This window comes from Bufo bufo, chromosome 9 (assembly GCF_905171765.1).
Source record: "Bufo bufo chromosome 9, aBufBuf1.1, whole genome shotgun sequence".
Taxonomy (NCBI): domain Eukaryota; kingdom Metazoa; phylum Chordata; class Amphibia; order Anura; family Bufonidae; genus Bufo; species Bufo bufo.
Window position 1 is genome coordinate 194,804,754 of NC_053397.1, and position 26,908 is coordinate 194,831,661.

The following is a 26,908-nucleotide window of genomic DNA, read 5'->3' on the forward strand; positions in this document are numbered from 1 at the left end:
CTCATATCTATTATCTATCTATCTATCTATTCCCTATGTATCTATCTATCTATCTATGGGCAGCACAGCGATATTTAAGTAAATGCGGAGTGCCAGCGGCTGAAGAGGCGATCCACCAACTAAAAAAGAGATAATAAAAATAAATTCCACAGCACTTCCAAAAGAAAAAAAGTATTTGTTTAATCACCAGATAGCAATGTTTCAGTCCTCTCAATGGGACCTTTCTGCTTGAGAAAGGTCCCATTGAGAGGACTGAAGCTTTGCTATCTGGTGATTAAACAAATACTTTTTTTCTTTTGGAAGTGCTGTGGAATTTATTTTTATTATCTATCTATCTATCTATCTATCTATCCATCTACCCATCCAATCAATCTCTCCCAACATGTCTATGTTGCAGAGACTAACAGAGGGCACATTTATTTGCTCGTCTGTGACACCTGCCTCCACAAACTAGAACTCTCCAAATCTTGACTTAAGGACTTCTTTGTGCTGCCTTTATGCAGTCTGTTAATACAGTAAATCTTTTATTTAGGAGCACTGATGGAGCCTCCGCCGGGCCTGTCTCTTTTTTTTCCTCCTTCCCTTTGTCCACAGTTCATTAATTCCAGAGTAGATTAAGTGCATAAAATAATATAGTTACAAGCTTCTTTTCTTGCTTTGCAGATTTATTTTTGTGTTAACTGCAGACTCTAGGAATAAATATTATGCTCTGAACTGGAACTCTACAAAGCGGGTTCCCTGGTAGAGTTGGCGTTCATTATGCTTCTTCTCTTTGATAGGACATGAGAAAGAGGAGGCAATGCACAAGCGCTTGGAAATGTGGATTATTCTTTCTTGCCTTCAGAAGCTATAAACAAAAATAGATTTGTGTGTGATTGTTCTGTATAATAACAGATGTACAGCAATTTTCTGCAAGTCCCTGGCAGGGAAAACATTGGATTAGATGTACTCGGCCAAGCCTCATCGCAAATGTCTTAACATAGATGAGCCTGAAATTGTAACTTGTGATGGGGCGATGCTCTGCAGATGACTCATATTAGGTATTTATAAAACAATTTTGTACCGTGAATATAGCACAGGCAATACAAGGGAGATTGATTATTTTTTTCCCTGCTTGATCATAATTGGTTAAGAAATAGCATGGAAGTGTGAAGAGTGTTTGAGAGGTGCATGGTAGGCAACCTATTCGCGCTTGGTGTCACTCTGCTCAATCAGACTAGAAGAAGAATGGATCTTTAGGCTCATTTTTAACATCTTAGGGCTCATTCAGCAGCCATATGAATGCAATTTTGCAGAACGGGTGCGGACCCAGCACACCGTGTTCTCTACTCATCCGTGGTTCCGTTCCACAGCCCCGCAAAAAAAATAAGTGCATGTACTATTCTTGTTTGCAATTTCAGACAAGAATAGGCATTTTCTATTATAGTTGCGGCCATGACGAACACACCTGGCCGGTATCTGTGTTTTGCGGATCGGTAAAACACTACAGTCATGTTTTATGAGACCCATATGCATTTTCTACTAATTGTCCAATCCTACCCTAAATCACGGATAGTAAACCGTCTTCTCCTAGTTCTTAAAGGGGTTCTCCAGGCTTTTAATATTGGTTACCTATTCTCAGGGTGACCAATCCTCAGAGATGGGAGATGGCACGCGGGCACTGCGCACACCTTCCCTTCATACAGCTGATCGACAGGGGTGCCGGGTGTCGGACCACCGCTGATATGATATTGATGACCTATCCTGAAGATAGGTCATCAATATTAAAAGCCAGAAGAACCCCTTTAATGTCACCGCGATGGGAGATGTTTGCAACCAAACTTCCTGTTAGATAGTTCAGCGCTTCTGCTTTTAAAGAGTGACAGGACTTAGTCTGAAGCGTTACTAACTCCATAGACTCCCTTTAAAGGGGTTATGACATGAAAATGGTGTCAAACATGAAAATAAGACATCATATAGGACATGACAATCTCTAACTAAGCTAGAACCAGCCCGATACCTCACATGGATCCAGAGATCTCCCCAATCATTGCTCCAATTTTTCTGCTAGATATATTTTAGTCTTCCAGCTGAGGGGATGTGTCCTTTGTCAGGGTACATGTCCTTTCTGCCTTAACTCTTTCCCTGCAACTGCTACAGCTTATTACAGAACATTATGGCTGATGGCAGTTGAATATTTAAACTGAGCACGTGTGACCAGCTGAGTGAGGTGGACACAAAATGAGGAAAAGAACAAACAGCAGGTGGCGCTGTACAGATAGAGTTTATTGCAGAGCTCAGTGGCTATATTAAATTTTAAATTAAATGCAATTACAAAAGTATTCAGATCCAGGTGCTGGTTTGAAAAATGTAGAATGTGTTTTGTGGCAAAACCCTTTAAGGAGTTAAGGGAGTGATTGAATACATTAAACCACAAAATTCATGGGACTGTAGCATGTGAAAAGATGTAGAACATGAAAAGCCAGAAATCCCATGATTCTGAATGTTAAAAGACACTTGTCATACCGTCACACTACAGATGTAGCAGGGTTAGCACTCCAGCTCTTAACTCAAATTTCTTAACTCATTGCGTTATCTTGAGACAAAGGCCATTGAAAAGCAATTGAAAAGCATTTAGTTTAGATAACACGTCTCATAAAGCATGAGTGTTAACTCTACTACATCTGTAAGTTAAGGAGTCAAGTGGGTGGGGTCTTATTAATGATTAGGACCACCCACTGGACTCTCAAATTAAAAGAAACAAAATATAAGTTATACTGAATCTTTTGCCATAAAATGATATGTCAATCTGCTCAGTTCCTTCTGTTCTGTAACATGCAGCCTGCAGATTGGACGCCATGTACAACGTGACCGGTCCCTTTAAAGTGAAAATGAACATGATGGTGATCCTCAGATGAATGACTATACAAGGATAATGTTGAATCAGTGTTGAAAGAGTGAATGTATACAATACTGGAAAGGAGAAGGGCAGATGATGATGATTATAGTCATGTTTTGAAAAGGCCAGTGAGAGATTTAAGGATCAGGGAATACATGTCAATCATGTAACTCATCATAAATTTGTATTCAATCTATTAATGGGGTGTTGCAAATTAGGCAAACTGACATAAACTTACACAATGGAGCTTGATTATGAAACTTGTAGAAAAAAAAAACTAAAACTTGTTACTCATAGAAACCAGTTCGTTTTCAGTTGTAATATCTTTAAATTCAAGTTAGAAGATACAGTGCTGTGCAAAAGTTTTAGACAGATGTGAGAAAAAATGGTGCAAAGTAAGAATGCTTTCAAAAATAGAAATGTTAATAGTTTATTTTTGTCAATTAACAAAAGGCAAAATTAATTAACAAAAAAGAAATCTAAATCCAATCTTCAATCTCCAATCAGTTCTTCTAGGTAGACTTGTACACAGTTTTTGAAGGAACTCGGCAGGGAGGTTGTTCCAGACATCCTGGAGAACTAACCACAGATTTCTGTGGACATAAGCTTGCTCAAATCCTTCTGTCTCTTCATGTAGTCCCAAATAGACTGGATGATGGTGAGACCAGAGCTCTGTGGTGGCCATATCATCACTTCCAGGACTCCTTGTTCCTCTTTACCCTGAAAATAGTTCTTAATGAGATTGGCTGTATGTTTGGGTTCATTGTCCTGCTGCAGAAAAAATTTAAAGCCAATCAGCCTTCTTCCTGATGGTATCGCATGACGAATAAGTATCCACTTAGTAACGACCTGTCACCACAATACCGTGAGAAATATCTGACTAGTCTTAAGACACCCCACAACCACTATGGGTGTAGTCTAGAGATGAGCAAATTGAGTCTAACCAGCATTGGGGGACTGTTCCCAAGGTGTAGATAGTGTAGATATGGAGTGGGATATAGGAGGGGACAGTGGGTATTTAGTGGGGGCTGGAGTTAGTGAGAAAGGTAGGGAGAAGACTAGGCAGAACTATACACCGATGAAAAATAAAACTGCTGGTAACAAGAACCTGTTACATACAAACATCAACTAAGGTAGCCCAAAAATCCCAGATATTCACTTTACAGGTAATAGTAATTAAAAATGTATTTTCACAAAGGGATATAAACACTGAAAAAAATAATATTTGGTGTAATCTATAGACCCCCCCTAACATCACAGAGGAAATAGAAATGCAACTGTATAACCAAATAGAGCAGGCTGCACAGGCTGGTACATAACGGGAGATTTTTACTTCCCAGACATTGACTGGGGTCATGGTTCTGCCTCAACAGCAAAGGGAAGAAAATTCATCGACTTGCTGCAGGACCACTTTATGGGCCAGTTTGTAGAAGCTCCCACTAGGGGCAATGCTCTGTTGGATCTGGTAATTTGTAATGATGCAGAGCTTGTTGGAAATGTTACTGTTCGAGAAACACTAGGTAATAGTGACCACAATTATATTATATTCCCCCTAAACTATCATAAGCAAACTCTGTCAGGCAGAGCAAAGACACTGAATTTTAAAAAGGCAAATTTCCCTGGGTTGAGGGCAGAATTTCAGGGCATAGACTGGGAGCAGCTACTGTCACATAATAATACTGAGGATAAATGGGAGAGCTTTAAATCTACATTGAATAATTGCACTAAAAATTTATTCCTTTAGGTAACAAGTATAAGTAGCTAAAATTAAACCCCCTATGGCTTATAACTACTGTAAAAAGCGCAATAAATGACAAAAAAAGGGCATTTAAAAAATAAAAGTCTGAGGGGTCAGCTGTAGCTTTTGAAGATTACAGGGCTTAATAGAATCTGTAAAAATGAGATAAAATTTGCATAAATACAAAACAAACAGCAGGCAGCAAAAGAGAGCAAAACAAATCCCAAAATATTCTTTAAATATATAAATGCTAAAAAACCAAGGTCCGAGCAGGTAGGTCCCCTAAATAATGGTAATGGGGAGGGAGTCACTGAAGATAAGGAAAAGGCAGAGTTACTAAATGTTTTTTTTAGATCTGTATATACAAAAGAAGAGAAAGGAGCTGATATCTGTGGCGTCGGGGTTGTTAGTAAATCCAGTAATATACTCAATTGGCTAAATGTAGATATGGTCCAAGACAAGTTAAATAAGGTAAATGTGAACAAGGCTCTGGGTCCAGATGTATTACACCCAAGAGTGCTTAAAGAGCTCAGTTCAGTCATTACTGTGCACCTGTTTATAATTTTTAAAGATTCTCTAGGTACTGGTACAGTGCCAAGTGATTGGGGCAAGGCAAATGTGGTGCCCATATTCAAAAAAGATCTAGGTCCACAGGTAATTATAGCCCTATAGGCTTGAAAAGTATAGTTTGTAATTGGATTGAAAACTGGCTGAAGGACCGTGTCCAGAGAGTTGTGGTCAATGATTCCTATTCAGAATGGTCCCAGGTTATAAGTGGTGTACCCCAAGGTTCAGTGCTGGGTCCTCTATTATTTACTTTATTTATTAATGATATCGGGGACGGGATTAATAGCAAAGATGTCCATAAACTACAAGCTGACTTGGACACTCTGAGTGATTGGCCATCAATTTGGCAAATGAGGTTCAATGGGGATAAATGTTAAGTTATGCATCTTTGTAGTAACAATCTCTGTGCTTCATATGTCCTAGGGGATGTAACACTGGGAGAGTCACTTATAGAGAAGGATTTGGGTGTCCTTGTAGATGGTAGATTAAATAACAGCATACAATGTCAATCAGCTGCTTCTAAGGCCACCAGGATACTGTCATGCATTAAACGAGGCATGGACTCGCGGGGCTGGGATGTAATATTACCACTTTACAAAGCGTTGGTGCGGCCTCATCTGGAATATGCAGTTCAGTTCTGGGCACCAGTCCATAGAAAGGACGCATTACAGCTGGAAAAAGTACAGAGGAGAGCGACTAAACTGATAAGGGGCATGGAGGGCCTTAGTTATGGAGAAAGATTAAAAGAATTGAATTTATTTAGTCTTGAGAAGATATTTCTAAGGGGGGACATCATTAACTAAGGGGGGACATGATAAAACTGTTACATTTAAAATGCCCTCAAAAGACAAGGGGCACTGCCTCCGACTGGAGAAGAAAAAGTTCAGTCTCCAGAAGCGTCAAAGTTTCTTTACTGTAAGAATGTGAATCTCTGAAATAGACTTCCTCAGGACGTGGTCACAGAAGGAACAGTGGACAGTTTAAAAAAGGGTTTAGCTGAATTCTTAAAAGTAAACAACATAAATGCTTATGAAAACGTGTAGAAATCTGAGTCTCACTTCCTTCTGGGATTCGCGTCCCCACCTATCCCTTGGTTGAACTTAATGGATTTCAACTATGTAACTATGTAAGTATCCATGTGCAGCACGATTGACAGGTCCAGACATTTAGCCTGGCCCTGACAATTTCCTACCTGCCCGGCTTCAGAGCAGTCTATGCAGGCAGGAAATTGTCAGGTCTAGGCTAAATATCCTGCCTTTTCAATCTTGCATCAAGTGGCCGCTTCTTCACTTGTGGGGACAGCTCCCTTCAGGTGAAGAAGACCTGCTGACGAGACAAACCAATTTATTAGAATCTATTCATTCCTCTCTAGTGTAGTCTGCTATGAAGCATATGCAAGTTGCTTGATGGATCACAATAATTATCCTGAACATGGCATTCCAACCTCAAAGTTTCCAACACACCACATCTCAAGGACTGACCTCTATTTTTAACTAGGGGAGAACCATTTTTGACCATGTTGGATCCTTTTTCGAAATAAAAAGTTGATGGTATCTCAAAGTTCATCCGTTTTATTACTATACATTGTACATGTGAACAGAGCCATGTGATCCTGCCCTTGGCTGTGTGGTCTTAATTTCCTGTCCTGTGCTCTAGCGGCTGCTGCCCCTCCTTCCCATTAACCCTGCGGCATTTGGTCTGAAGTTAACGAAAGCCCTGGCAAGCGTGAACATCCCTGATTGATCAGCTGATCAATGAGTCCCTCTGCTCATTTAATTTAATCAGCAATCAATTAGCGCTGGTGCAGTAATTGCATGAATAACTCGAATGTCCTCAGACCTCACAAACGAGAGCAAAGCTCTGAGGTGTTGCCAAAGTGAACATGCGAGGACATGTGCCAACCTCTGCCAGTACAATCTGGCTTCAGTCTTGCTTTACATTGCCGGAGACGGCTTAAAAACTGAGATGTCTCAATGTCAGGAATCAGATGTTAACCGTTAGGTATAGATACGTTTCTTTGACTTGAATGGGGTTAAGCTGCAACTAGGCCATGTGGCCCATGTACAGTGTTGTCACTGGCCTAGGAAGAGGCTGTGGGGCTCGAGGCCTCTTCTAATAGCTGATCGATGGGGGTCCTGGGTATCAGACCCCCACAGATCTGATACTGATGTCCTATCCTGAGGATAAGTCATAAATATATTTTCATGGATAACTCCTTTAAATTTAGGTCTCATAGACGCAATTTGTGTAACCTCCGAGTACAGATTTGTAAGTCTTTGGGGGTCCTACTATATCTTCATGTATCTTCTATGGACAAAGCCCTGTTGACATGGCCATAGTACTAAGATTACTCACATAAAACTGTTAAGGTGGCCATACATATTAGATGAAGGTCGACTCTCCCCCAACGGCAGATGTTGAATAAAAATAGGATCAGACAGTTGGCTATAAACATGCCTAATCCTTTTGTTCTCGGGGAGATAGCCACTGCCACAGGTGTCTGCCAGTGGCTTTCTCCTCTCTCCCCTTTCAGGACACATACATGCTCAACCAAGCTGAGCCTAAACCTATATGGAGGAGTCAAGAGGGATAACTGTCATCTGAACAGGTGTTTGGCCTGCAACTATCTAATGTGTACCTACATTTTTAAAAGCTTAACCTGTTTTGATGCTGTTGATCAGCCAAGATAGATCATTGAAGGGAAGAAAGCAGCATTTTTATGTTGGGATTTTGAGCAGATTCATTTCTGAAAACTAGGCCAAATTAGCCCTGAAACTACTACCCATTGCTTTAAATGGAAGGCTGTGCCGCAATTTATGTGGCAGAGGATTTTTGCCATGCAGTTTTCAAGACCGTGTCAAGAATGTACAGGTCCACTCGAGAGTGACGCCTCGCAAAGACTCCATTCGATGGAACTAAACCTAGAGCAGATCCACATGAAAAACAAGACAGTGGTTTCTCGCATGGGATATGTGGTGGATTTTGGGGATAACTCGAATTTCCCATTACTGTCTAGTATCATGGGAATGAGAAATTATGTATGTTAGATTTCAGTATGTTTGGATATTGTTGCTCCCCACTCCAAAGTTCTAGTGATCTAAGCTTGCACAGTTTTAGGAGATAAACGTCTGACAAGCTGTGGCTCTGTTATATGTGTGGCCAACTAGAACTCATGATCCGATTAGTGATGGCCAGATCGCCGTTTTCGCCCGCGAACACATGCAGGCTGCCATTTTGACTCACAAGTCTGGCGATGCACAGGTAAGCCCTTACTTGTGCCTGTGCCGCGAGCCGCCGGGGGCCTTCATCGGAACTGCCTGCTCCTGGTGACCGCATTTGTTTCAGACCGGCTCCCGGCACAGGCACAGGTAAGGACTTACCTGTGCATCGCCGGACTTGTGAGTTAAGATGGCAGATCGCATGTGTTCGCGGGCGAACACGGAGAACTGGCCATCACTGGATCCTATATCTAGCTCCAGATACCATCTCTTGTTTGCAACTCTTTACATCCTGAACCAGTGAGCGATTTCTTCTCACATCTGGTCACAAATTAATGATACTGTAGGCTGGTTTTAAAGAAGACCTGTCACCACAAAATGTAATGCAATCTGAAAGCAGTATGTTATAGAACAGGAGAAGCTGAACCGATCGATATATAGTTTAGTGGGAAAAGATTTAGTAATGCCTGTAATTTATGCATTTAGATTTTTGCTTTTTTCCCCTCCTATGAGCAGCTATCGGTACAGGGAGGAGGTGCCATCAGTGAGTGAGCAGCTATTGGTACAGGGAGGAGGTGCCATCAGTGAGTGAGCAGCTATCGGTACAGGGAGGAGGTGCCATCAGTGAGTGAGCATCTATCGGTACAGGAAGGAGGTGGCATCAGTGAGTGAGCAGCTATCGGTACAGGGAGGAGGTGCCATCAGTGAGTGAGCATCTATCGGTACAGGAAGGAGGTGGCATCAGTGAGTGAGCAGCTATCGGTACAGGGAGGAGGTGCCATCAGTGAGTGAGCAGCTATCGGTACAGGGAGGAGGTGGTATCAGTGAGTGAGCAGCTATCGGTACAGGGAGGAGGTGCCATCAGTGAGTGAGCATCTATCGGTACAGGAAGGAGGTGGCATCAGTGAGTGAGCAGCTATCGGTACAGGGAGGAGGTGCCATCAGTGAGTGAGCATCTATCGGTACAGGGAGGAGGTGGCATCAGTGAGTGAGCAGCTATCGGTACAGGGAGGAGGTGCCATCAGTGAGTGAGCAGCTATCGGTACAGGGAGGAGGTGCCATCAGTGAGTGAGCAGCTATCGGTACAGGGAGGAGGTGCCATCAGTGAGTGAGCAGCTATCGGTACAGGGAGGAGGTGCCATCAGTGAGTGAGCATCTATCGGTACAGGAAGGAGGTGGCATCAGTGAGTGAGCAGCTATCGGTACAGGGAGGAGGTGCCATCAGTGAGTGAGCATCTATCGGTACAGGGAGGAGGTGGCATCAGTGAGTGAGCAGCTATTGGTACAGGGAGGAGGTGCCATCAGTGAGTGAGCAGCTATCGGTACAGGGAGGAGGTGCCATCAGTGAGTGATGTCATTGTTTGTATAAGTGTACATAGAGAGATAGCTGTCACTGATAGCACCTCCTCCCTGTACTGATAGCTGTTCACAGGAGGTGAAAAAAGCAGATATAAATGTACAAATTGCAGGTTTTACTGAATCTTTTCCCACAAAATCAATCCTCTCAGCCTCTCCAAGTCTATACCATGCTGCATTCAGATTGCATTGCATTTTGTGGTGGCAGGTTCTCTTTAATCAACATTTGCAGCTTTCTTCATGGAGTTTTCATTTTCATTTTATACTGTAGGTGCTTTTTTTTTTTATCAAACTAGCAGAAGGACCCGTCTTCACACGGGTATATTTCATCTATTTCATGTAATGTTTGTGTGTGTCGTTAAAAGATATTGACAGTATCCACTATAACACTGACATTTACAGCACCCCGCCCCTTTAACAGTGAACTCCACAGTCCCCCAGCCCTTAACAATGACCCCCACAGTGCCCCTCCACAGCAGCCCATCCCCTTAACTTTGACCTTCACAGCAGCCCGCCCTTTTAACAGTGAGTTTCACAGAACCCCACTCTCTTGACAGTGACTTTCTCAGGGGCCCACCCCCTTAACAGTGACCTCCACAGTACCCTGCTGCCTTAACAGTGATCTCCACAGCAGTTGCCCCTTTAATAGTGGCCCCTGCCCCCTTAACAGTGACCTCCACAGTGTCTACCCCTTTAACAGTGACCTCCACAGCGGCCTGCCCCCTTAACAGTAACATTCACAGTGAACGCCTCTTTAACCCCTTAGGGACGCATGACGTACCGGTACGGCATGTTTCCCGAGTCCTTAAGGACCCATGACGTACCGATACGTCATGAGTTTAAAATAAGATTGCGGCGCCCCGGGAGTTAATCCGAACGGGATGCCGAAATAGTACCAATGTACGCCAAAATAGTACCAATCAAACCGTCATCTCATCCCGCAAAACTCATACCCTACCCAAGATAATCGCCCAAAAACTGAAAAAACTATGGCTCTTAGACTATGGAAACACTAAAACATGATTTTTTTTGTTTCAAAAATGAAATCATTGTGTAAAACTTAAATAAATGAAAAAAAAGTATACATATTAGGTATCGAAGCGTCCGTATCGACCGGCTCTATAAAAATATCACATGACCTAACCCCTCAGATGACCACCGTAAAAAAATAAAAATAAAAACGGTGTAAAAAAAGCCATTTTTTGTCATCTTACGTCACAAAAAGTGTAATAGCAAGCGATCAAAAAGTCATATGCACTCCAAACCGTCATCTCATCCCGCAAAAAATAAGACCCTACTTAAGATAATCGCCCAAAAACTTAAAAAACTATGGCTCTTAGACTATGGAAACACTAAAACATTTTTTTGTTTTAAAAATGAAATCATTGTGTAAAACTTACATAAATAAAAAAAATTGTATACATATTAGGTATCGCCACGTCCGTGACAACCTGCTCTATAAGATTACCACATGATCTAACCTGTCAGATGAATGTTGTAAATAACAAAAAAAAAAAGTGCCAAAAAATCTATTTCTTGTTACCTTGCCGCACAAAAAAGTGTAATATAGAGCAACCAAAAATCAGATGTACCCTAAACTAGTACCAACAAAACTGCCACCCTATCCCGTAGTTTCTAAAATGCGGTCACGTTTTTGGAGTTTCTACTCTAGGGGTGCATCAGGGGGGCTTCAAATGGGACATGGTGTCAAAAAACCAGTCCAGCAAAATCTGCCTTCCAAAAACCGTATGGCATTCCTTTCCTTCTGCGCCCTGCCGTGTGCCCGTACAGCGGTTTACGACCACATATGGGGTGTTTCTGTAAACTACAGAATCAGGGCCATAAATAATGAGTTTTGTTTGGCTGTTAACCCTTGCTTTGTAACTGGAAAAAAAATATTAAAATGAAAAATCTGCCAAAAAAGTGAAATTTTGAAATTGTATCTCTATTTTCCATTAAATCTTGTGCAACACCTAAAGGGTTAACAAAGTTTGTAAAATCAGTTTTGAATACCTTAAGGGGTGTAGTTTCTTAGATGGGGTCACTTTTATGGAGTTTCTACTCTAGGGGTGCATCAGGGGGGCTTCAAATGGGACATGGTGTCAAAAAACCAGTCCAGCAAAATCTGGCTTCCAAAAACCATACGGCGCACTTTTCCCTCTACGCCCTACTGTGTGCCCGTACAGTAGTTTACGGCCACATATGGGGTGTTTCTGTAAACGGCAGAGTCAGGGCAATAAAGATACAGTCTTGTTTGGCTGTTAACCCTTGCTTTGTTAGTGGAAAAAATGGGTTAAAATGAAAAATTAGGCAAAAAAATGAAATTCTCAAATTTCATCCCCATTTGCCAATAATTCTTGTGCAACACCTAAAGGGTTAACGAAGTTTGTAAAATCTGTTTTAAATACCTTGAGGGGTGTAGTTTATAGAATGGGGTCATTTTTGGGTGGTTTCTATTATGTAAGCCTCGCAAAGCGACTTTAGACCTGCCGTGGTCCCTAAAAATTGGGTTTTTGTAAATTTCTGAAAAATTTCAATATTTGCTTCTAAACTTCTAAGCCTTGTAACATCCCCAAAAAATTAAATATCATTCCCAAAATGCTACAAACATGAAGTAGACATATGGGGAATGTAAAGTCATCACAATTTTTGGGGGTATTACTATGTATTACAGAAGTAGAGAAACTGAAACTTTGAAATTTGCTAATCTTTCTAAATTTTTGGTAAATATGGTATTTTTTTATGCAAAAAATTTTACTTTTTTGACCCAATTTTAGCAGTGTCATGAAGTACAATATGTGATGAAAAAACAATCTCAGAACGGCCTGGATAAGTCAAAGCGTTTTAAAGTTATCAGCACTTAAAGTGACACTGGTCAGATTTGCAAGTCCTTGCAAGTCCTTAAGGTGAAATGGGGCTGAGTCCTTGAGGGGTTAATGCTAGGGCTACACGACGACATGTCGCGGGACATTTTGTCTCAACAATTTTTATAATGATAGGCTATGGTGTCGCACTGCGACATGTGACATGCTGTGACTGCGACACGACAGTCACAAAAAATCCATCCAAGATGGATTTTTCTGCGACTGGCGAGTCGCAGTTGCAGCATGTCACATGTAGCAGTGCAACACCATAGCCTATCATTATAAAAATTGTCCCGTGACATTGGTGCGACATCAATGTAGCAGTGTAGTTGTGCCCTATGTGTCGTGCGACACATATCGTTGTGTAGCCCTAGCCTAAAGCTGATCTACAGGAGTGAAGAAAAATGGCTGGTTTGGTATGAAAACCTGGAGTAAAACTATGTGTATGTGGAGACTAAGGGCCTGCAAGCTTCTATTGGCTGATAAGGGACATGTGACCGTGTGTATGGCAGTTGGGATATGAAGAGAAAGACTTGCAGGCTTGTATTGGCTAATGCAGGTATTTTTTGGGGGAATATCTCAGGAATGGTACGTCCTAGAGAGCTGAGACCCCCACAAGATTTCTTTCCAGCTATCCAGGGATGTGTAGACTAAGTTTCGTTGAAATCGATGGTTGCGTTTTTGAGTGATCGCGGAATATACATACATGCATACATATATATATTCTGTACGTCCTTCTTTTATATATAGATTACTGAAAAGCCTATTTTCAAAGTCTTTTGGGCATCCTTGTGGCATTTTCCTTTCAATGTGTAGCATACTTTGGGTATGGTGTTTCTTTTCTGAGCTTTTTCCTGTAAACTTCTCTATAGGAATAGAAAAAATATATGTTTTGAATGCTGGAAAAAAAGGCCACCAAAACACTACAAAAAGTCACAAAATAGAGCTTTGCAGCTTTCTTGGCTTAGTTATGCAAAAAGTTTGCAACATTTTGCATTTTTATACCTCTCTCTCTAGTTTTAAAAAATGGATGGGAAAGTGGATGTGGTTGGGCTGATTTAAGCCAGATTCATCAACTATGCCTTTTTAAACCGTGGCAAAAATTGTCACAATTTTACTGCAGCAAAAGAGTGGCGCAGAAAGAGGAGTAGCATCTCAAGACAGAAGAGTTACACTTAAAGGTGTCTTCTCACTTCAGCAAATGGCATTTATCATGTGCAGAAAGTTAATACAAGGCACTGACTATTGTATTGTTATAATCCATATTGCCTCCTTTGCTGGCTGGATTCATTTTTCCTTTGCATTATATGCTGCAGTGCAGCTATGAGGAGGATGGGAGCTGCTGCTCATGCTTGCCTATGCACAGTCCCGCTGTCCCAGCCACTAGAGAGGTCGGTGCTTTTTCTTATAGTGCACCACTGTTGGATTGCAGGGTGGTCGCAACCCCTGGAGACGAGCAGTCTATAATGTGATGGAAAAATAAATCAAGCCAGCAAAGGAGGCAATATGGACAATCGCAATACATTAGTGAGTGCCTTGTATTAACTTTCTCTACATGATAAATGCCATTTGCTGAGACAACCCCTTTAAAGATGCACCAAATTTATCAAACATGGAGTAAATTATAGACTCCAGCAAAACTCACTTTGAAAATTCTCCTCATAATAAATCTCCACCCATAGTGTTTTTTCAAACATTTAAAGGGATATTCCCATTTGGGACATTGATGGCTTATTGCTAGGATATACCTCAATGTCAGATCGGTGCAGGTCCCAACTCTAGATGCTGCTGCTAGAGGCTTGCTCTTCCTGAGGTGGACAGAGAAGCAGCCATACATGTGGCCACCTTCTGTTTACCACTATAGGACTTCCAAAAATAGCTGAGCACTGGCTTGGTTATTTTTGGAAGTCCCATAAAGGTGAATGGAGGGTTGGTCATGCCTCTGCAGCCTGCCCCATTTATTGCTATGGGACTTTTGAAAAAAGTCCAACACGCTTCTGCTCTCTTGTTGTGCTGGTTTACCAGAAAAATGTATTCCCTCTCCTGTCTCCAGAAGGAAACCCCCAAGGTGAACAGAGAGGTAGCTACGCATGCACGGTGTGCTCCCCATTCACTGCTGTGGGGCCTTAAAAATTAGCCGAGCGTGCTCACTGAGCTATTTTTGGAACCCCATAGCAGTGAATGGAGAGCATGCCACGAATGAACGGTGTGCCCTCCTTCACTTCGGTGGGGCCCCGTTCGGTGGGTCCTAGAGGTGGTACCGGCATCTATCTGACATTGGTGCCGTCAATGTCTGAGATGGGAATACCCCTTTAAATTCGGTTCAATCTGTTTCATCTCAAATCTGGTGAGTGGATACTGATACATCTATTATAAACATATTAGCTACATTCTCTCATTTCCTCCTTTCACTTTAGTGACCTTCTACCTTTTGCATCTGCCTTTTGAACGCTATGAAAGACAGCTGTCTCCTCTGTGATGGCTGATTCAATTAACTGCATTGTAGTATTACCAGGGAAGATGCTTGTCTTTTCTCCAGAACGTTGTCATGCAACTGAATAGAAAATGCTACACACAATGGCTTAGTCCAGGGATCAGTAACCTTCGGAACTCAAGCTGTTGTGAAACTACAATTCCCAGAATGCTCCATTTATTTCTATGCGAATTCTTAGAAGAGCAGAGCAAGTATGCATGCTGGGAGTTGTAATTTCACAACAGCTGGAGTGTCGGAGGTTGCCTACCCCTGGTTTAGTCTTTAGTCAGCTTAAGGGTCCATTCACGCGTTCGTAAGTGTTTTACGGATCCGCAAAACACGGACAACGGCAATGTGGGTTTCGCATTTTGCCGACCGCACATCGCCGGCACTTAATAGAAAAAATGCCTAATCTTGTCCGCAGTTGCGGACAAGAATAGGACATGTTCTATTTTTTGCCGCAATTCCGGATCCAGACAGCACATCGTGCGGCCCCATAGAAATGAACAGAATTGCGGACGTGTGAATGGACCCTAAAGGGAATGTGCCATCAGAAAATGACCTTTTATTTAAATCATGTTTTTATGTTTAACATATTTCTAAAGTTATTTTTCATTTTCCATGTCAATATCTCGATTTAAACAAAAACCATAAATTCCTGCCATGTTCCCATTGGCCACTAAGCCTAATAATAGGTGCCACATCTTGGCTTGTACAGATCACTTTACTGCAGTTATCTTCTTATCTATACACAGAGGTGATATCCTTACAGGCAGGGTTTGAATGATAGATAAGACAAGATCCACCATTCACAATAGGTGATTGTCAAAGCTTATCTATTCCTTCCCTGTACAAATGACCTCTGCACAGGTCACAGAGCATGCCTAGAAAACTCTACTATAGAAGTCATTGATGTCCCCTCCTCACCATTGTGTCTATGGATCATGGGGCTGCCGTAAAGCAATATTCTTAATGCTTTGTAAATGCTGTTAAGAACAGTTCAGTCCAGGTGGCTGCCCCCATAATCATGTTGAGGAAATAGAATACAAAAATCTGTAATCAGAAAATAAAAACAGATTAGAAAAAAGGAGATGTGTTGTGTGGCAATGTGAACAGCGATGTGTACGGTGAAGCCCTGGAAGGGTTGTATATCTGATCTAAGTGAGATAAGTAAAGTCAAGGAAGATAGCGCTGGCTTCAGCAAATTTAGTTGCTGAAGCTATTTTATTTATTTATTCAGGGCTGGATTTTATTGGATTGGGATGGAGGGTTTGGCAGTGGGACCTCCAAATCCACCCCCTCATTCCAGGGCATGTTTTTTTTTCACCTGAGGTGATCGCAGGTGAGGCCTGCTGTAATCAGGCCGACATAAAGCACCTCCCAGTGTGTCAGTCTGGGGAGGAAGAGAAAGAGTGTTTGTGACGCAGAGTCCTGCTGAGGCTCTGGGTGTGTAGTCTCAGCTAGCAGGGCTGAGGGGCCACAAGGCTATGTGATGCCTGATACCTTTCCTGGGTGGATTATTTGGCTGAGTAAAGTCAGACCGAGTCACAATTGTGAACTGTGCCCTATAAGTGAGGCAGGAATTTATTTATACATGTTAGAGCCCAGCCGGGCAGGCATTTATTTTGATTGCGTATGTGGGACCGCAACTGATCCAGTGCCTGATAACTGGACTAATCTGTATTGTGCTGAAGGGACTAAAATAAAAGCACAGTTTGGACACTAAAACCTGTTGTCTGTGAAATATCTGTGAGTGTCACCCCCTGAAAAGAGACTATTAGTGTTGATCAGCTAAGTGCTCTAGTAGAACACTTTGGGATACTCGGGTGCTCTACAGAGCACCCGAGCACAATGGAAGTTAATGGGAGAAACCGAGCATTAAACCAGGCACCCCCTGCTCTGAAGAGGGGAGGGTGCCACGTCCCACTGAGTCCACGCTCTGATGCTTGGGGGCACCCAGTGTATTTAAATCTAATTTAGCCTCTATTTCTGAAAAGTTTCTGCCAGGATTTGAACTCACAACCTTCTACATTAGAGCCAAGAACCTTAACCACTACGCTATAGAGCTGCAGTTAAATATAAAATGATACTTCTGCTGTATAGGAATACTTACTACATGAGAAACTACTATGAGGTTTTTCTGACACAGTTTATCATTCAGATTTATAGCTGAGTGGTTAAGGTTCTTGCTTCTAATGTAGAAGGTTGTGAGCTCAAATCCCAGCAGAAACTTTTCAGAAAAAGAGGCTAAATTAGATTTAAATACACTGACTTGAGCATCGCGCTCCTGCAAATGCGGTGTTCGGGCGAACACTGCGATGTGCCAAGCATCGCAATGCTCGAATCAAAATGGTGTTTGGCCTAGCATGCTCGATCAACACTAGAGACGATCCCTTACATTTGGTGGAAGATGTGGGCAACAACAGCAGGTTGCTAACAAGACTGGTTGCTAGGGGCAATGACAGGCAGAAAGATCAGGTGCTGCTCGTGCTATTCTGGACACTTTCTGCTGTGCTGAAAGTAAAAGTGTGTGGAGCTTAAAGGTCCTGTTGAAATTTAATTTTTTTCCGGGTGTGGTCACTGAGGTCTGTGCAGACCCACCTACAGCAGGACTGTGCCATGGTTGGTTCATGGATTTGGAGGTCTAACAAAAGATATTAAAGATCCCGCAAGTTGGTGATTGGGAGAATCCCACTGTGGGTCACTTTAGATTCCCGCCATCAAGTGTCTCGGGTCATGCCAGAGGTCCTGGAATTTATAAAGGGGGAGTCAGAGACAGATTCCACCGTGACTCTGACCTTTGCAACGGTCTATGGCTCTCTTCAATGGGAGCTCTTGAAGTGTGAGACCCTGAGAGTGGATTGTGTGCTGGGCAAGGACTTTCCATTATTTGGGCAGTTGTGGAGTGGAAAAAGCGAGTTAAGTGGTGCTCTCAGGAGATCCTATGTTTCCTGCACGTGTGCGCAAAGTCTTAAAGGGAGCAGATAGAGTGACCGTCTGGAAAAAGACTGGAGTCAAGGCCAAGGCATTTCCTGTGGCAACTACTGCATTGAGGAAAAGGGTGATGACCGTGCTGAAGATATTCCTGAACTACCCTCATCTCCCGTGAGTGCCGAATCCATGACTACAATTGGTAAGATCATTCCGATTCTCCCTTGTGTAGCAGACCCAGTGACATTAAACCAGCGGCAGTTACTATCTGCTGGGCCGGTGGATGATACGTCACTGAGGCGAGAAACTGTTACGAAAATGTGTGACAATGTGGAAAATGCTGTCTGAACAGGCGGGTAAGCCTGTTGTGATTGCTCCCTCGCAGGAATCTGCAGGGGAGAAGGTTACTGTGTTGCCTAAAGGGCCTGTGACCAAGGCAAGATTTGGAATGGTGAAAATCAGAGATCCCATGCTAGCCCGGGTAAGAGGTAGCATGATAGTAAAACCTGAGACTGGTACAATGATAAATGTTCGGGACAATTATGCGGATATTACAGACTATCCGTTGGTCCTCACTGAGTGTGAGACCATGGTGAGAACTGAGACTGATAAACTTGGTAATGCAAAAGTGCTCATACATGAGGGAATGTTGGGCTGTGATTTCCCTTTGTTCCGTGATTTGTGGGGAAGTGGAAACACTCCTGCAGAACTGGTACATAGCCCTCTAAATGAAGTGACCATTAGAAACAATGGTGCTGATAAGGTGCAAGAGGATTGTACCCAGTTTGGGGAAATGCATAATGTGATGTCATGTGAAATATGTAATGATGATGACATGCCTTTTCTGTTGCAGGTTGTGGACAGGGAAGAAGTGCCCCCTGTAGGTAAAAATGTAAATGATGCAGAAATGTTGTGAGCACAGAGTAGAGCGAACCTATTGTGGTGAACGTGCAGGAATGTGTGGCGGTCCTAGAGGATGTACCACACGTACCAGAGGTGTCCCATGTGGGGTTTGGCTCATCGGTGCCCTTAGAGGTCAGGATTGATAATGACCCGAACGGTATATATGAAGTATGTGCTGTGGCCGATAGCAACTCAGAGAGGAAAGCTACCATGTCAAGGTCTTGCGAAATAAAAGTAGTTGCTAGTAGCGACCAGACGACAGTTATACCTGACGTGACGAGAGATAAGTGGGTAAACGTCAGCATAGGGTCTGAGAAATATACCCAGGCAGTGGAAGACTTCTTGGCAGGTCTGACCAACCAAAAAGAGCATGTAGAAGAGCATGACCGACTGCTGGCAGAGGCTCACTACCAGCTGGGCCTGGCAGGTCAGTACGGCTGCAAACTTGAATATGTTTTCACCCGCTGCGCACAGTCCCTAGATACACTAGAGAAGGAACTAGCTGTTCTTGCAGAGCATCTGGAGAAAGCTCCAGAAGAGTCGAAGGAGGAGACTCAGAAAGAGATGAATGAATCTAGAGTCAAAAATAGAAGCAGAAATTCTCCAACTTCAAGAGGAACTTGCAGCTTCTAAACGATCCAGACGTCATGCGGAGCAGAAAAGAGATGAGCTGGCTGATGAGGTCTGAAACAGCATCTCAGGAAAATCTGCTCTCTTGGAGGAGAAAATACAGTTGCAAGCCAGGATTTCTCAACTTGATCAAGAGTTGCGTGATCGGATGGTGGACCTGGACCACCAGAGACAAATTGTGTCTAAGTTGGAGAAGAAACAGAAGAGGTTTGACCAACTCCTGGCTGAAGAGACACACACCTCGGCCCGGTATGCCGAAGAACATGATCAGGCAGAGACTGATGCTTGGGAGAAGGAGACCAAGGCCCTCTCTTTGGCTAGAGCCCCTGAGGAAGCGCTTGAGGAGCTAGATGAATTTGAGAGGCCGAACAGGCAACTCAAAGCAGAGATGGAAGATCTCATGAGCTCAAAGAATGACGTTGAGAAGAATCTCTATGGGCTGGAGAATTCTAAGCGTGCTTTCGAGCAGCAGGTCGAGGAAAATGAGAAACCTGAGAAGGAGAGTCGTCTGAAAGATGCCAAGAAGTCTAAGCCAGAGCCTGTTAAGAATGGGTCTGGAGATGATTGTGCCATGGTGCCGGCCGAGGCAGAGAGGATGGAAGATGGTTCTGCAGGTAATGTGACTGATATGGATGCTGAATCCAAGAGACTTGTGGTAGTGAGTAGCCAGGACCTGGTCATGAAAGACATTCCCTCTGCCGTCAATGTCTTCCAGAACGCCAGAGGTCTGCTGGGGAAGAAATATGAGGAGACAGACTACCAGCATGCAGATGTTGCAGAAATCAAAGAAGAGGCTGAAGGAGAGTCTGCTGAAGTGGAAAAAGCCACTGAAGAAGCAGAGGTCTCTGAAACTGAAGCCAAACCTGAGTTAACCCTTGGTGACATCAGAGCGGCTTAAGGGTGGTATAAAACTGACCAGCCGGATCTCCAACAAGAGGAGGAGGCGGGAGCTCCCCCTGAAAAATGTGGCTGTAAAGTTTACAGAAGTTAAAAGTCATGAACCTAAGAAGAAATCTGGAAAAGAAGCAAGCCAGAAAGCTAAGAAGACGTTCTCCAGCGAAGAGGAGACGGAAGAGTCCCTTAGACATTGTAGGTTAGGTAGAAAGTTAGTGCTTATGAAAAACCAAGTTCTGCTAGCCTGAGGGTGGCAGAATAGAGTGAAAAAATATGACACTGACCACATCTTCCAGAGGGCATGGTACGATGTGGGAAATTCCCCAGACCTCTGGTCTGAAGAAGAGGGGGGGGATATGTGGCAATGTGAACAGTGAAGCCCTGGAAGGTCTGTATATCTCATCTAGGTGAGATAAGTAAAGTCCAGGAAGATAGCGCTGGCTTCAGCAAACTTAGTTGCTGAAGCTATTTTATTTATTTATTCAGGGCTGGATTTTATTGGATTGGGATGGTGAGTTTGGCAGTGAGACCTCCCAATCCACCCCCTCATTCCAGGGCATGTTTTTCTTTCACCTGAGGTGATCGCAGGTGAGGCCTGCTGTAATCAGGCCGACATAAAGCACCTCTCAGTGTGTAAGTCTGGGGAGGAAGAGAAAGAGTGTTTGTGAAGCAGAGTCCTGCTGAGGCTCTGGGTGTTTGGTCTCAGCTAGCAGGGCTGAGGGGCCACAAGGATAGGTGACGCCTGATACCTTCCCTGGGTGGAATATTTGGCTGAGTAAAGCCTTACCGAGTTGCAGTTGTGAACTGTGCCCTATAAGTGAGGTAGGAACTTATTTATATATGTTAGTTAGAGCCCAGCCGGGCAAGCATTTGTTTTGATTGCGTATGTGGGAACCGCAACTGATCCAGTGCCTGATAACTGGACTAATCTGTATTGTGCTGAAGGGACTAAAATAAAAGCACAGTTTGGACACTAAAACCTGTTGTCTGCGAGATATCTGTGTGACCCCTGAAAAGAGACGATCCCTTACAGTTGCTATCTGGTTTTAACTTCCAGATAAAATTTTTGGTGAAACGTTTCCTGGGTTTCTGCCATCAGAAAAATCATTATGTAACTGGCTGACATTAGCAACTGTATGATTTTTAACTCCCTGCCTGCCGCCGTTCCCTCAAAATAAAAACTTTTATAATATGCTAATGAGCCTCTAGATGCCTCTAATGAGCCTCTAGCTGGCATTGCCAAAAAACTAAGGAAAAAATGCCTTAAAAAAAGCACCAAAAATGGCAAAACGCCACAAAAACAGCTAAAATGCTGTGTGAACCATCCTTAGGATGTATCTGCAAAAGAGTCAGAATAAACAGAATTACTTCATAGTCATGGTCACCTAGAGGATCACATTGGTGTTACCTGCATAAATACATCACAAGTGCCCACCCTTAACCTGAACATTTTCATAGCTTCCAACTTTTTGAATATGAAACGTATACAATTCCCGACTTCCTATAGAGATGACCTCTAGGTACCTGCCACATGTTGTTCTTGCCTTGAACTGCTCTCTTCACTCTGCAAGACAATGCAGTAAGACTGGCTGGTGCAAAAGCTTTTTGCTTAAAGGGGTTTCCTGGCTTGCCTCAACATCCTTTAAAACAATCCTTTATGAAGGTACGTGTAATTTTGCAATGTATTTCTTTTACCTTTGTTGCTCCTATCTCCCGTTCTGGGCTGCGATCACATGACCTTGTCTATGCAGCTCTTTCTTATTTCCTGTGATGTTATGTCCATGGGCGGGGCAGTGATAGGGGAGTGTCTGTGTAACTAGCTGGGTGGGAGGAGCTATAAACTAGCTGGGTATTTTTAAGGGAGGTGCTGGAGCTGTGGCATAGGAAGGAGAAGTGCATCATGGGTTTGGTTGGATATAGCAGCAGGAAGTGCTTCATATAGGATGGAAAAAAAACCCAGAGGGATTGGTTTACATGGTGAAAATGGGTCAGGGGAGTCCAAATTGAAAAAAATAAAAATAAAGCATGGGGAAGTTGTACGAGAAGTAAGCAACTGCATGAGCGTATTTTATAAATCATAGTAAACTTGGAAAACCTCTTTAAAGGGGTTGTCCCCCCTTTTTGCCCAGGCAGCCCTCCTGATATGAGCATCAGAGCATTTCATATCGCGCAGAACAAGGGCTGTTTGTTTATATTTTTTACATTGCTAGGCGGAGGCTTCTGCCTAGCAGTGGTGCCGGTGACGTTTTACAGGCTAGGGTAGTGCTAAAGCCTGCTTATTAGTGCTGGTGACATCACCAGTCTCACTGCTAGGCGGAAGCCTCCGCCTAGCTTTACCCAGGGAGAGCCTGGTACGTCACCGGATCTCCAGAGAAAGCCTTTGCCCTGAGCGATTCAGCACAGGACAGAGAAGAGCATCAAAGCATGAAATGGGGGGGGGGTGAAAATGGAACCCGGACAACCCCTTTAAGTCATCCCAGCTCATAGATGAATATTGTCTAGGACAGGGCTTTCCGCAAACAGTTTGCAAGTCTAAGAGAATTTCTCCCTTTCCTAGCACACGATGGTTAATTATGGCTCCTCTTACAACCTAGCTCTCACTTTGTAAAAGGACTATAAAAAGAAATAGAAAAATCTGCCACAAATTGAATATTTACAAAATTTTCGGCCCTATAACGCTCCCAACCTGCATTTCATCACAGTATTTAAGTGTTTTCACTTAGAGATTAATCTTGTGCAAAGTAGAACCGCGCCTGAAAGCAAACTTCTCCTCGAATTGACAGACAAGTATATTTCCTCCAAGAATTGCATCCATTCATATAATAGCCTCGTCTAATGTCTACATGTGTTTGGCTGTTTTCCTTTTTTTTGTTTTTTGTTTTTTTTACGTTGTTGATGGCTCAATTTGAAAGCTTAACGTCTTACTTCTTAGGTGCTGGATGGCAGCTGAATGTTCTGCTAATCATAGTAGTTACTTTACTATACAATTAAAAGCCAGTATTTCAGTCTTATTAGACAATATGGATTGCCCAGTCTAGATATTAGAGAACGCCTCATAATTGCTTCATTTGCATAATCCCTATGTGCAAGCTCAAAATTTAAAGGCTTATATCGAGATTGGTGCGACGGGGATTTAGGGGGGGATTAAAATTTGGGAAGACGCAAGGCAGTTTATTAAACAAACGCTCTTCTATCGGTACAATTATAACTGAACATATGTAAGATCCGTTCTGCTCCTGTCTGAGCCATGGATATGTTTCTCCCATGTAATGGAGCTTTGATCACTTCTTATGTAATTGCATTGGAACTAGAGATGAGCGAAGTATTAAAAAATTCGATTCGGCTTTGCCGAATTTTACTAAAAAATTTGCTTTGTGACGAATGACTTCATCACGAAGCACATGTCTTTATAAGTAGTGGGTGCAATGACAGGGAACAGCGATTGCGCCTCTCCCCGTAATTGTACCCCTCAGATGCCGCGCTTATAGCTGACAGTAATAACGCAGTGTAAAATATAAAAAATAAATAATATCAATCATACTTACCTCTTCCATTTGCTCGGCCGCCGCAACTTGATTGAGATCTAGCACGAAGTCTCATGTGGCCCGTGATGACATCATCACGTCGGCCGGCGTGGTGACGTTATATGGTTGTGACGGTTGGGGACACATTCCTGCTGAGTCCAGCCATTTTTTGCAGCGGTGCACGTGTTCCTGACCGTGCAGAAGTTGACAGATGAGTGAAGAGAGCCGTAACTGAACGCCAAGGAGCAAATGAGTATGGATTTCTCCACGGGTATTCCAGGCGGAGGTGCAATAAAAAAAATAAAACTAAATCCTTAGACAACCCATTTAATGGCATCTCCATGCAGCATTCAAAGCTTCTCCAGAAAACAGGGGTATTAGGTTGGAATGGAGCATTTGTCAAACATGTGCTCCAGTCATTGCCTATTGTACTGATGGAGATAGTTGAGGAAAGAGCTTCAACAGTTCCGTTTGAGCCTGCATGCTGGACAGTCATTCAAAAAGAGGACTGAGAACCTCCATTCTTCTGAAGGTGAGGTCCCAATGGATAGGGGATATTTTAATAGCTGTAAACAAGCATAGAATTCAATTGTAAAATCTATGCTTCCTGCAGTCACCACTAGAGGGAGCTTAGCAGCTTGCTGCCTATGCATCAGACTAAAGCTCCCCCTAGTGGTGGCTGAAGGGAGCCTTATTTTATCACAAAACTCTGCAAGATCATTTGGATCTCTGTTTTAGGAACAAACTAGCTCTACTACTTTAAATCTATAATAAGAAATGAATCACAGTGGAATTTAGTTTAAAAAAAAAGAAAAAACTGATTAAAGCTCTTAATGCTATTGTCTCATGGAGCCTGATTAAAGAGAATGACAACCAGATATTTTACTAACAGGAAACTCACGCTATTTCTTTTAGAGGTAGGCTCCATTAATTATTGTAATAGGAAGCCGAAGCTCTGCATCAATTCTTCAGTAAGTCAGGTACCATTATTGATTGAGAGCTAATTCTTGAATAAATCACCTGTCTATAGAGTAATGAACCTGGACAATCTGCAGTGAAAACTTAAGGTGGAACAGCGTCTTTGGAGATGGAGAGTTCTAGCTATACCGCCATCCGTCTTGTGCATTATAGGAAGGTACATTACAAACAAACTGAAATAAAGGCTTCTAGACTAATATCATGGATGCTTATATGATCTGAAATGTTTAAAGAGGTATTCCCATCACATACAATGGGGGCATATCGCTAGGACCCACCTCTCGGACCCGCACCTACAAGGAGAACGGAGCGGGTAGAGCTGTGGCTGGAGGACTCCGGGTTTCCCGGGATCAGTCCACCACTAAGCGCTGCTCCCATACAAGTGAATGGGAGCGCACCAAGCACGCGCAGCCCCTGCTCCCATTGATTTCTATGGGGAGACAGAAATAGCCGAGCCAGCGCTCAGCTATTTTCGGCAGCCCCATAGAAACAGATGGAAGGCAGCTGCGCATGTGTAGTGCGCCCTCGGTTCATTTCCCCGCTCCGTTCTCATTGTAGGTGTGGGCAGTGTCGGACTGGGGTACCTAGGGCCCACCAGTAAAATTTATTTTGGGGGCCCACTGTATGAATGGGAGCGCACCACGCATGCGCGGCCCCTGCTCCCATTGATTTCTATGGGGCAGACAGAAATAGCCGAGCCAGCACTCAGCTATTTTTGGCGGCCCCATAGAAATTAATGAAGGGCGGCTGCGCATTAGCAGTGCGCCCTCAGTTCCTTTCCCCACTCTGTTCTCGTTGTAGGTGTGGGCAGTGTCGGACTGGGGTGCCTAGGGCCCACCAGTAAAATTTATTTTGGGGGCCCACTGTATGGAAACATTCAAAAATAATAAATCATTTAACAAGTTTTTTATATGAACATAGGCTGGTTGAGACGCTGTACATTGAATATATGTATGTAGTGCAGTAAGTGTACCGTGTTATGTGCAACTTGTGCAGGGGGTGGGAGACTAGGGGCCCACCTGGCTCAGGGGCCCACTCGGGGATTCCCCTGTACCACTGTGGGCCAGTCCAAGCTAGGATATGCCCCATTGTCTGATAGGTGCGGGTCATCAGTAAGAAAAGATAGATCATCAGTAGGAAAAAGGCAGAGAACCCCTTTAACTTAAAGAGACCAGCTGTATATAGAGACTTACCGGCAATGCTCCATGGGAAAATAATATGTAAAGGGTTATCTCCTAGGTAAAGAGAACCATCTCGCCAGCACCACCTTTTGGGAGTGGCTCCCTATGAATCAAAGTCTAAGTTTTGAACAAGCGTTGGGACATGACAAAGGAAAATAGCCAAGTCAAATATCCATCCGGAAAAACCCGAGGCCTGGCTATTTTCCCTTGTCCTGTCCCAAGATTTATTAAAAAGTCAGACATTAACTCATAGGGGGCTACTTCCAAAAGGTGGTGCCAGCTAGCTAGTTCTCTTTAGCTGGGAGATAACCTATTTACATATTTTTTTCCCATGGTACATTGTCATGAAGTCTCCATACACAGCTGGTCTCTTTAAGGAGAGCCTATACTCTGCCTAAACTGCATCCAAGGCATTACACTAAGCCATCCAGTACTGATGAGGGGCAAGCATCCCCCGAAACAGCTGTCTACTGATGGATAATTGACTTGGCTATGTTCCTTTGTCATGTCCCAAGGTTTGTTAGAAAGTCAGACATTGACTCATAGGGAGCCACTTCCATAAGTTGGCACTTCAAGATGGTTCTATTTTCTGGAAGATACCTATTTACGTATTCTTTATACTATGAACAATTCGCATAAGAAACCAGAAAAATTGAAAAGCCAAAAGAGTTTGATTTTTTTTTAATGCAGTCGCCAGCTCCGAATATTTACTTGTTCACCTTCCATTCGTTTCGAGGGAACGGCAACGAGGTCCAGCAAGTTAATTTCTCCAA

At 43.1% G+C, this 26,908-nt stretch overlaps 1 long non-coding RNA gene across 1 annotated transcript; it reads right to left on the minus strand.

The window, feature by feature from the left end:
* Positions 1 to 1,204: 1,204 nt before the first annotated feature.
* LOC120979595 lies at positions 1,205 to 19,623 on the minus strand. Its single transcript, XR_005774330.1, has 3 exons — positions 19,483 to 19,623; positions 8,624 to 8,629; positions 1,205 to 1,216 (listed from the first exon to the last, which is right to left on the minus strand). It is a non-coding gene; the product is annotated as an uncharacterized LOC120979595 (long non-coding RNA).
* Between the last annotated feature and the right edge of the window lie 7,285 nt (positions 19,624 to 26,908).